Source organism: Oncorhynchus gorbuscha, unplaced genomic scaffold (assembly GCF_021184085.1).
Source record: "Oncorhynchus gorbuscha isolate QuinsamMale2020 ecotype Even-year unplaced genomic scaffold, OgorEven_v1.0 Un_scaffold_2252, whole genome shotgun sequence".
NCBI classification, from domain to species: Eukaryota; Metazoa; Chordata; class Actinopteri; order Salmoniformes; family Salmonidae; genus Oncorhynchus; species Oncorhynchus gorbuscha.
This window is the reverse complement of record NW_025746812.1, coordinates 7,501-20,328: the sequence shown is the minus strand read 5'-3', so window position 1 is coordinate 20,328 and position 12,828 is coordinate 7,501. Positions and strand designations below refer to the sequence as shown.

The 12,828-nt window shown below is 42.0% G+C and overlaps 1 pseudogene; it reads left to right on the top strand.

Annotated features, from left to right (window-relative positions):
- LOC124025447 overlaps positions 1-11,733 on the top strand; it is a 76,783-nt pseudogene extending 65,050 nt beyond the window's left edge.
- The last annotated feature ends 1,095 nt before the right edge of the window (positions 11,734-12,828 follow it).

Below are 12,828 nucleotides of genomic sequence, written 5' to 3'. Positions count from 1 at the left end.
ACAGTAACTACCTCCATACAGTAACTACCACCATACAGTAACTATAACTACCACCATACAGTAACTATAACTACCACCATACAGTAACTACCACCATACAGTAACTACCACCATACAGTAACTACCTCCATACAGTAACTACCACCATACAGTAACTACCACCATACAGTAACTACCACCATACAGTAACTACCTCCATACAGTAACTACCTCCATACAGTAACTACCACCATACAGTAACTACCACCATACAGTAACTATCACCATACAGTAACTACCACCATACAGTAACTACCACCATACAGTAACTACCACCATACAGTAACTACCACCATACAGTAACTACCACCATACAGTAACTACCACCATACAGTAACTACCACCATACAGTAACTACCACCATACAGTAACTACCACCATACAGTAACTACCACCATACAGTAACTATAACTACCACCATACAGTAACTATAACTACCACCATACAGTAACTATAACTACCTCCATACAGTAACTACCACCATACAGTAACTATAACTACCTCCATACAGTAACCAGTAGGTTGTATAGGTAGAATGGTTCAGGCTAGTTTCAGTCCAGTATAGAGATCCAGTAGGTTTTATAGGTAGAATGGTTCAGGCTAGTTTCCAGATTTTGCCTCCATACAAACTGTTACAGTCTAGATTCCTCCATACAAACTGTTACAGTCCAGATTCTGCCTCCATACAAACTGTTACAGTCCAGATTCTGCCTCCATACAAACTGTTACAGTCCAGATTCTGCCTCCATACAAACTGTTACAGTCCAGATTCCTCCATACAAACTGTTACAGTCCAGATGCCTCCATACAAACTGTTACAGTCCAGGTTCTGCCTCCATACAAACTGTTACAGTCCAGGTTCTGCCTCCATACAAACTGTTACAGTCTAGATTCTGCCTCCATACAAACTGTTACAGTCTAGATTCTGCCTCCATACAAACTGTTACAGTCTAGATTCCTCCATACAAACTGTTACAGTCTAGATTCCTCCATACAAACTGTTACAGTCTAGATTCCTCCATACAAACTGTTACAGTCTAGATTCCTCCATACAAACTGTTACAGTCTAGATTCCTCCATACAAACTGTTACAGTCTAGATTCCTCCATACAAACTGTTACAGTCCAGATTCTGCCTCCATACAAACTGTTACAGTCCAGATTCTGCCTCCATACAAACTGTTACAGTCCAGATTCCGCCTCCATACAAACTGTTACAGTCCAGATTCCGCCTCCATACAAACTGTTACAGTCCAGATTCCGCCTCCATACAAACTGTTACAGTCCAGATTCCGCCTCCATACAAACTGTTACAGTCCAGATTCCGCCTCCATACAAACTGTTACAGTCCAGATTCCGCCTCCATACAAACTGTTACAGTCCAGATTCCTCCATACAAACTGTTACAGTCCAGATTCCTCCATACAAACTGTTACAGTCCAGATTCCTCCTCTATACAAACTGTTACAGTCTAGATTCTGCCTCCATACAAACTGTCACAGTCCAGATTCCTCCATACAAACGGTTACAGTCCAGATTCCTCCATACAAACGGTTACAGTCCAGATTCCTCCATACAAACTGTTACAGTCTAGATTCTGCCTCCATACAAACTGTCACAGTCCATACAAACTGTCACAGTCCAGATTCCTCCATACAAACTGTCACAGTCCAGATTCCTCCATACAAACTGTTACAGTCTAGATTCTGCCTCCATACAAACTGTCACAGTCCAGATTCCTCCATACAAACTGTCACAGTCCAGATTCCTCCATACAAACTGTTACAGTCCAGATTCTGCCTCTATACAAACTGTTACAGTCTAGATTCTGCCTCCATACAAACTGTCACAGTCCAGATTCCTCCATAGAAACTGTTACAGTCCAGATTCCTCCATACAAACTGTCACAGTCCAGATTCCTCCATACAAACTGTTACAGTCCAGATTCCTCCATACAAACTGTTACAGTCCAGATTCCTCCATACAAACTGTTACAGTCCAGATTCCTCCATACAAACTGTTACAGTCCAGATTCTGCCTCCATACAAACTGTTACAGTCCAGATTCTGCCTCCATACAAACTGTTACAGTCCAGATTCTGCCTCCATACAAACTGTTACAGTCCAGATTCTGCCTCCATACAAACTGTTACAGTCCAGATTCTGCCTCCATACAAACTGTTACAGTCCAGATTCTGCCTCCATACAAACTGTTACAGTCCAGATTCTGCCTCCATACAAACTGTTACAGTCCAGATTCTGCCTCCATACAAACTGTTACAGTCCAGATTCTGCCTCCATACAAACTGTTACAGTCCAGATTCTGCCTCCATACAAACTGTTACAGTCTAGATTCTGCCTCCATACAAACTGTCACAGTCCAGATTCCTCCATACAAACTGTTACAGTCCAGATTCTGCCTCTATACAAACTGTTACAGTCTAGATTCTGCCTCCATACAAACTGTCACAGTCCAGATTCCTCCATACAAACTGTCACAGTCCAGATTCCTCCATATAAACTGTTACAGTCCAGATTCTTCCTCCATACAAACTGTTACAGTCCAGGTTCTGCCTCCATACAAACTGTTACAGTCCAGATTCTGCCTCCATACAAACTGTTACAGTCCAGATTCTGCCTCCATACAAACTGTTACAGTCCAGATTCTGCCTCCATACAAACTGTTACAGTCCAGATTCCTCCATACAAACTGTTACAGTCCAGATTCTGCCTCCATACAAACTGTTACAGTCCAGATTCTGCCTCCATACAAACTGTTACAGTCCAGATTCTGCCTCCATACAAACTCTTACAGTCCAGATTCTGCCTCCATACAAACTCTTACAGTCCAGATTCTGCCTCCATACAAACTCTTACAGTCCAGATTCCTCCATACTGTCGTGTCTTTGGTATCATTAAAAGTGAAAACGGGTATTTAATCAAATCAATTCTCTGTAATTATTATTACGTGATTATACTAATCATGTAAATGTAATTAACTAGGAAGTCGGGGCACCAAGGAAAATATTCAGATTACAAATTTATAATTTTCCTAATTATAACTCTTCAGATATTTTAACATCTGATCTGTTAGTATTTAAATTAATGTATTTTTCTTTACCTCACGTTAGTCTCATTCCAAACGTCGTAAATTGTTGGTTATCTGCACGAACCCAGTGTTCACTATGAGTCATCCATAAACCAATTGTCTTAGTCATTTATTTACAATCACAGAAATGCATAAACAACCAAACAGTAGCCATGGTTACAAGGAAATGATGAGGTTCCCTAGTGGGCTCAGCCAATATGACGGCTTGGTGGACAAAGGGAAGTGGGTGTGGACAAAGGGAAGTGGGTGTGGACAAAGGGAAGTGGGTGTGGACAAAGGGAAGTGGGTGTGGACAAAGGGAAGTGGGTGTGGACAAAGGGAAGTGGGTGTGGACAAAGGGAAGTGGGTGTGGACAAAGGGAAGTGGGTGTGGACAAAGGGAAGTGGGTGTGGACAAAGGGAAGTGGGTGTGGACAAAGGGAAGTGGGTGTGGACAAAGGGAAGTGGGTGTGGACAAAGGGAAGTGGGTGTGGACAAAGGGAAGTGGGTGTGGACAAAGGGAAGTGGGTGTGGACAAAGGGAAGTGGGTGTGGACAAAGGGAAGTGGGTGTGGACAAAGGGAAGTGGGTGTGGACAAAGGGAAGTGGGTGTGGACAAAGGGAAGTGGGTGTGGACAAAGGGAAGTGGGTGTGGACAAAGGGGAGTGGGTGTGGACAAAGGGGAGTGGGCGTGGACAAAGGGGAGTGGGCGTGGACAAAGGGGAGTGGGCGTGGACAAAGGGGAGTGGGCGTGGACAAAGGGGAGTGGGTGTGGACAAAAGAGTCACTACACACAGTTGATAATTATATTAATTATATCTAGCTGCGGACTAGTAATTTGTGTCTAAGATTTGCTCTTATTCTGTAGGGGTCGACAGTCTCAGAGTTTAACCATTTCCCGCTGTGTAGCCAATGCTCGACGCGATGTGGTTAGCATATGGTTAGGTTGGTAAGCAGTTTATAACAGCAATAAGGCACCTCGGGGGTTTGTGATATATGGCCAGTGTACCACAGCTAAGGGATGTGTCTAGGTCCTCTGCATGGCATCATGGGTAAGATCAGCCCTTAGCCGTGGTATAATGGCCATATACCACACCTCGTCTGGCCTGATTCCTTCATTATAAAACAGTAACAAAGCCTTGTTCCTGGCGATCGCATTGCATCAATAAATCACAGTACATGAACTGTTCTTCCCCCTACATAAAGTATTCCAGATTGATATGCTAATTAATTCATTAATATACGTCTTTTGGTATGCCAGGACTTGCCGTTGTTTTCCCTGCATTTGGCGCTGGAAGCAGACAGGCTGGAGTAGCCCGCTTGTTTTAGATGCTAACGATGATCAGCAATGATCAAGGTATTTTGGTCTTGTTTTGTATTTGCATGGAGAACCCATGCTGAGCCTACAGTCAGTGGGCCCTGGTTTGATGGGTAGAGAACTGTGATATAACAATGACAGAGAAGTGGCCTACTGGCATCCGGCTACAGGGGGCCTGTTAACATCTCTGTGTGAGCTAACAGCACGTCTCTGTGTGTGGAGGGACTTCATGAAAGGTCTCTAAATCATCGGTTTTAATTCCTTCTCTCCTCCCTTTCTCTTTCCACTCCTCTCTCTTTCCCTCTCTCTTCCTCATTCTCTCCTACCACCCCTCTCTCCTCTCCTCCCTTTCAATCTCCTCTCCTCTCTCTCTCCCACTCTCTTCCTAAATTCTCTTCTACCTCCCCTCTCTCCTCTTATCCCTCTTCCCAACATATCTTTTCCCCCCATCCCTCTCTCCTCTCCCTACATCCCTCTCTCCCTCCATCCCTCCCTCCCTCCATCCTCTCTCCTCTCCTCTATCCATCCCTCTCCCTCCATCCATCCTTCTCTCCTCTCTCCTTCCCACCTCCCTCCGTCCATCCCATCCGTCTCTCCTCTTCTCCTTCCATCCATCCATCCCATCCGTCTCTCCTCTTCTCCTTCCATCCATCCATCCATCTCTCCTCTCTCTCCTACCTCCCTCTGTCCGTCCATCCATCTCTCCTCTTCTCCTTCCATCCATCCATCCATCTCTCCTCTCTCCTACCTCCCTCTGTCCGTCCATCCATCTCTCCTCTTCTCCCTCCTACCTCCCTCCATCCATCCATCCATCCATCCATCATCTCATCTCTCCCTACCTCCCTCTGTCCATCCATCCATCCCTCCCTCCCTCCGTCCATGTCTCCCTCCCTCCGTCCATCCTACCCCCTCCATCCATCCATCCATCCATCCATCCATCCATCCATCCATCTCCTCCCTCCCTCCCTCCCCCTCCCTCCCTCCCTCCCTCCCTCCCTCCCTCCCTCCCTCCCTCCCCCTCCCTCCCTCCCTCCCTCCCCCTCCCTCCCTCCATCCATCCATCCATCCATGTCTCCTCTTCTCCCTCCCTCCATCCATCCATCCATGTCTCCTCTTCTCCCTCCTAACTCCCTCCGTCCATCCATCCGTCTCTCCTCTCCCTCATCCATCTCTCCTCTCCCTCCATCCATCTGTCCTCTTCTCCCTCCTACCTCCTTCCCTCCATCCATCCATCTCTCCTCTCCATCCATCCATCTCTCCTCTTATCCCTCCTATCTCCCTCCATCCATTATTATTATTATTATTATTATCTCTCCCTCCTACGTCCGTCCATCCGTCTCTCCATCCATCCATCTCTCCTCTTCTCCCTCCTATCTCCCTCCGTCCGTCCATCCGTCTCTCCTCTCTCCCCAGACTGTATGAGAACAAAGGAGAAGCAGACTTCATGGAGTCCTTGAGGAATCTCTTCACTTCCTTCAATGACATGATGAACATCAACTCTGAGAACACAGGCATGGTGAAGGTAGGACATCAATCATATAATCTGGCTCTGCTTCAGAGTGATACATTTTGTGTTTCCATGGTATGTCTGTCTCCTGTGTATATCAGTCTCTAGTTCCCATCTCATGTCCACTATGTGTCTATAGTAGAGGTCGACCAATTATGATTTTTCAACACCGATACAGATTATTGAGGACCAAAAAAGGCCGATACTGATTAATTGGCCTAATATATATATATATTTTTTTAAATATGTATATTTGTAATAATGACAATTACAACAATACTGAATGAACACTGAGCACTTATTTTAACTTAATATAATACATAAATAAAATATATTTAGTCTCAAATAAATAATGCAACAATGTTCAATTTGGTTTAAATAATGCAAAAATAAAGTTTTGGAGAAGAAAGTAAAAGTGCACTATGTGCCATGTTAGAAAACTAACGTTTAACTTCCTTGCTCAGAATATGAGAACATATGAAAGTTGGTGGTTCCTTTTAACATGAGTCTTCAATATTCCCAGTTAAGAAGTTTTAGGTTGTAGTTATTATAGGAATTATAGGACTATTTCTCTCTATACCATTTGCATGTCCTATATCTTTCACTATTGGATGTTCTAATAGGCACTTTAGTATTGCCAGCCTAATGTCAGGAGTTGATAGAGTTGAAGTCATAACAGCTCTGTGCATCAAGCATTGCTAAGAGCTGCTGGCAAACGCAGTAAAGTTTGAATGAATGCTACCGAGCCTGCTGCTGCCTCAGTCAGACTGCTATATCAAATCATAGACTTAATTATAACATAATGACACAGAAATACGAGCCTTAGGTCATTAATATGGTAAATTTCCGCAAACTATAATTTTTGAAAACAAAACATCTATTCTTTCAGTGAAATACGGAACCATTACGTATTTTCTCTAACGGGTGGCATCCTTAAGTCTATATATTCCTGTTACCTTGCACAACCTTCAATGTTATGTCATAATTACATAAAATTCTGGCAAATTAGTTGGCAACGAACCAGACGGCCCAAAGTGTTGCATATACCCTGACTCTGCGTGCAATGAACGCAAGAGAAGTGATTTCACCTGGTTAATATTGCCTGCTGACATGAATTTCTTTGAACTAAATATGCAGGTTTAAAGAAATATATAATCTGTATATTGATTTTAAGATGTCTATGGTTAGGTATATTCGTGCAACGGTTGTGCTTTTTTCGCAAATGCGATTTTGTAAAAATCATCCCCCTGTTTGGCGAAGTTGAAGTAGGCTGTGATTCGATGATAAATTAACGGGCACCGCATTGATTATATGCAACGCAGGACAAGCTGGTTACCCTAGTAATATCATCAACCACTAGTTAACTAGTGATAATGTGAAGATTGATTGTTTTTTATAAGATGGGAAGTTCAGTGCTAGCTAGCAATTTACCTCGGCTCCTTGTTGCACTCGCGTAACAGGTGGTCAGCAGTTTCCTCGTGGATCGCAATGTAATCGGCCATAATCGGCATCCAAAAAGGCTGATTACTGATTGTCATGAAAACTTGAAATCGTCCCTAATTAATCGGTACATATGTATCAAGCTCTCCTAGGGGTAAAGGACAATATACAGAGCCAGTCTATAGTTTGGACACATCTACATTTACATTTACATTTAAGTCATTTAGCAGACGCTCTTATCCAGAGCGACTTACAAATTGGTGCATTCACCTTATGACATCCAGTGGGACAGTCACTTAACAATAGTGCATCTAAAACTTAGGGGGAGGGGGTGAGAGGGATTACTTATCCTATCCTACTCATTCAAGGGTTTTTCTATGTTTTTGTAGTATGTTCGACAATGTATAATAATAGTGAAGACATCAAAACTATGAAATAACACATATGGAATCATGTAGTAAAAAAAAGTGTTAAACAAAAATATTTTAGATTTTAGATTCTTCAAAGTAGCCTTTGCCTTAATGCCAGCGTTGCACACTCTTGGCGTTCTCTCAACCAGCTTCATGAGGAATGCTTTTCCAACAGTCTTGAAGGAGTTCCCACATATGCTGAGCACTTGTTGACTGCTTTTCCTTCACTTTGCGGTCCAACTAATCCCAAACCATCTCAATTGAGTTGAGGTCGGGTGATTGTAGTTGCCAGGTCATCTGATGCAGCACTTTGTCAAATAGCCCTTACACAGCTTGGAGGTGTGTTGGGTCATTGTCCTGTTGAAAAACAAATGATAGTCCCACTAAGCCCAAACCTGATGTGATGGCGTATCGCTGCAGAATGCTGTGGTAGCCGTGCTGGATAAGTGTGTGTTGAATTCAAAATAAGTCACAGCCCAACAAAGCACCATCACACTTCCTCCTCCATGCTTCACGGTGGGAACCACACATGCAGAGATCATCCGATCACCTACTCTGCATCTCACAAAGACACGGCGGTTGGAACCAAAATCTCAAATTTGGACTCATCAGACTAAAGGACAGATTTCCACCAGTCTAATGTCCATTGCTCTTGTTTCTTGGCAAGCAAGTCCATTCTTCTATTGGTGTCCATTAGTAGTGGTTTCTTTGCAGCAATTTGACAATAAACTGCCTGATTCAAGCAGTCTCTGAACAGCTGATGTTGAGATGTGTCTGTTACTTTAACTCTGAAGCATTTATTTGGGCTGCAATCTGAGGTGTAGTTAACTCTAATGAACTTATCCTCAAAAGCAGAGGTAATTCTGGGTCTTCCTTTCCTGTGGCGGTCCTCATGAGAGCCAGTTTAATCACAGCACTTGATGGTTTTTGTTACTGCATTTGAAGAAACGTTCAAAGTTCTTGAAAATTTCCCAGGATTGACTGACCTTCATGTCTTAAAGTCATGATGGACTGTCATTTGTCATTGCTTATTTGAGCTGTTCTTTTACCAAATAGGGCCATCTTCTGTATACCACCCTTGCCTTGTCACAACATAACACAACTGATTGGCTCAAACGCATTGAGAAAGGAAAGAAATTCCACAAATTAACATTTTAACAAGGCACACCTATTAATGGAAATGCATTCCAGGTGACTACTTCATGAAGCTGGTTGAGAGAATGCCAAGCGTGTGCAAAGCTGTCATCAAGGCAAAGGGTGGCTTTTTGAAATATACAATATATTTTGATTTGTATAATTAACACTTTTTGTTTACTACATGATTCCATATGTGTTATTTCATAGTTTTCACTTATTATTCTACAATGTAGAAAATAGTTTTTTTTAAATGGAATAAGTAGATGTGTCCAGACTTTTGACTGGTACTGTATCTCCTATTGTTGTCTGTGTGTTGTTCCACTTTTTATTCATTGTCTATCTGAATAGATCTCTTCATGTGCCTCCCTCCCTCTGTGTTCATATGTATTTCTTCTTCTTCAACTGTTATCTATGCCTGTGTTCTCTTTCTGACCTGTTCTGTGTCCCGACGTATCTCTCTCGCTCTCTCTTGTGCTCTCTCTCACACTCTCTCTCTTGCGCTCTCTGACCTGTTCTGTGTCCCGGGGCTTTCTGCGTTCTTCCTCTTTAGCTCCTCCTCAAGGTATTTTCTGATATCCCTCCCCTCCTTCCCTCCTTCCCTCCCTCCCATCCTAATTACCGATGGCTCTGGACCTCTAGACAAGCATAACGACTGATGGCTCTAGACAAGCATAATGACTAATGGCTCTTGACAAGCATAATGACTCTAGACAAGCATAATGACTGATGACTCTTGACAAGCATAATGACTAATGGCTCTTGACAAGCATAATGACTCTAGACAAGCATAACGACTGATGGCTCTAGACAAGCATAATGACTGATGGCTCCAGACAAGCATAATGACTGATGGCTCTAGACAAGCATAATGACTCTAGACAAGCATAATGACTCTAGACAAGCATAATGACTGATGGCTCTAGACAAGCATAATGACTGATGGCTCTAGACAAGCATAATGACTGATGGCTCTAGACAAGCATAATGACTGATGGCTCTAGACAAGCATAACGACTGATGGCTCTAGACAAGCATAACGACCGATGGCTCTTGACAAGCATAACGACTGATGGCTCTAGACAAGCATAATGACTCTAGACAAGCATAACGACTGATGGCTCTAGACAAGCATAATGACTGATGGCTCTAGACAAGCATAACGACTGATGGCTCTAGACAAGCATAACGACCGATGACTCTTGACAAGCATAATGACTGATGGCTCTAGACAAGCATAACGACTGATGGCTCTAGACAAGCATAATGACTGATGGCTCTAGACAAGCATAACGACTGATGGCTCTAGACAAGCATAACGACCGATGGCTCTTGACAAGCATAACGACTGATGGCTCTAGACAAGCATAATGACTCTAGACAAGCATAACGACTGATGGCTCTAGACAAGCATAATGACTGATGGCTCTAGACAAGCATAATGACTGATGGCTCTAGACAAGCATAACGACTGATGGCTCTAGACAAGCATAACGACCGATGGCTCTTGACAAGCATAACGACTGATGACCCTTGACAAGCATAATGACTGATGACTCTTGACAAGCATAACGACTGATGGCTCTAGACAAGCATAACGACTGATGGCTCTAGACAAGCATAACGACTGATGGCTCTAGACAAGCATAACGACTGATGGCTCTAGACAAGCATAACGACTGATGGCTCTAGACAAGCATAACGACTGATGACTCTTGACAAGCATAATGACTGATGGCTCTAGACAAGCATAACGACTGATGGCTCTAGACAAGCATAACGACTGATGGCTCTAGACAAGCATAATGACTGATGGCTCTAGACAAGCATAATGACTGATGGCTCTAGACAAGCATAATGACTGATGGCTCTAGACAAGCATAACGACTGATGGCTCTAGACAAGCATAATGACTGATGGCTCTAGACAAGCATAATGACTGATGGCTCTAGACAAGCATAACGACTGATGGCTCTAGACAAGCATAATGACTCTAGACAAGCATAATGACTTATGGCTCTAGACAAGCATAATGACTGATGGCTCTTGACAAGCATAATGACTGATGGCTCTTGACAAGCATAATGACTGATGGCTCTAGTCAAGCATAATGACTGATGGCTCTAGACAAGCATAACGACTGATGGCTCTAGACAAGCATAATGACTGATGGCTCTAGACAAGCATAATGACTGATGGCTCTAGACAAGCATAATGACTGATGGCTCTAGTCAAGCATAATGACTGATGACTCTTTACAAGCATAATGACTGATGGCTCTAGACAAGCATAATGACTGATGGCTCTAGACAAGCATAATGACTGATGACTCTTTACAAGCATAATGACTGATGGCTCTTCACAAGCATAACGACTGATGGCTCCTGACAAGCATAATGACTGATGGCTCTTCACAAGCATAACGACTGATGGCTCTTCACAAGCATAACGACTGATGGCTCTTGACAAGCATAATGACTGATGGCTCTTCACAAGCATAACGACTGATGGCTCTTGACAAGCATAATGACTGATGGCTCTTCACAAGCATAACGACTGATGGCTCTTGACAAGCATAAGGACACATCCTGTCATACAAAGTATTGTGATATTGTAGTTAACATTTTCAACATTCTAGTGAGGGTCAGGGCTGTTACCCAGTTGGTCGTCTAATCACCTTTCAGATCAGGGATAATCCTAATCGTTTTGTTTTGTCCAGGGTGCAGCGTTGAGATACGTCCCCACCATCGTGAACGACGTCAAACTGGTCTTCGATCCCAAGGAGCTCAGGTAGGTTTTCATCAGGGAAACTGCTGTCCTGTGGTGAATATGTTTTAGCACATCTGGTTATGTACACTATGCACTATACTATACATTATCTATGTTTTAACACATCTGGTTATGTACACTATGCACTATACTATACATTATCTATGTTTTAACACATCTGGTTATGTACACTATGCACTATACTATACATTATCTATGTTTTAACACATCTGGTTATGTACACTATACTATACATTATCTATGTTTTAACACATCTGGTTATGTACACTATACTATACATTATCTATGTTTTAGCACATCTGGTTATGTACACTATACTATACATTATCTATGTTTTAGCACATCTGGTTATGTACACTATACACTATACTATACATTATCTATGTTTTAACACATCTGGTTATGTACACTATACACTATACTATACATTATCTATGTTTTAGTACATCTGGTTATGTACACTATACACTATACTATACATTATCTATGTTTTAGTACATCTGGTTATGTACACTATACTATACATTATCTATGTTTTAGCACATCTGGTTATGTACACTATACTATACATTATCTATGTTTTAACACATCTGGTTATGTACACTATATACTATACTATACATTATCTATGTTTTAGCACAACTGGTTATGTACACTATACAATACATGGTCTATGTGTTAACACATCTGGTTATGTACACTATACTATACATTATCTATATTTTAACACATCTGGTTATGTACACTATATACTATACTATACATTATCTATGTTTTAACACATCTGGTTATGTACACTATACACTATACTATACATTATCTATGTTTTAACACATCTGGTTATATACACTATACACTATACTATACATTATCTATGTTTTAACACATCTGGTTATGTACACTACACTATACTATACATTATCTATGTTTTAACACATCTGGTTATGTACACTATACTATACATTATCTATGTTTTAACACATCTAGGTATGTACACTATACGCCCATGCTTTCACACTGTAGATAACACACTTCTACAAGGCCATAACAGAGATGAGATTTACCTCTTGTTAGACCAGTACTGTAATTTCATTATCTGTAACTCC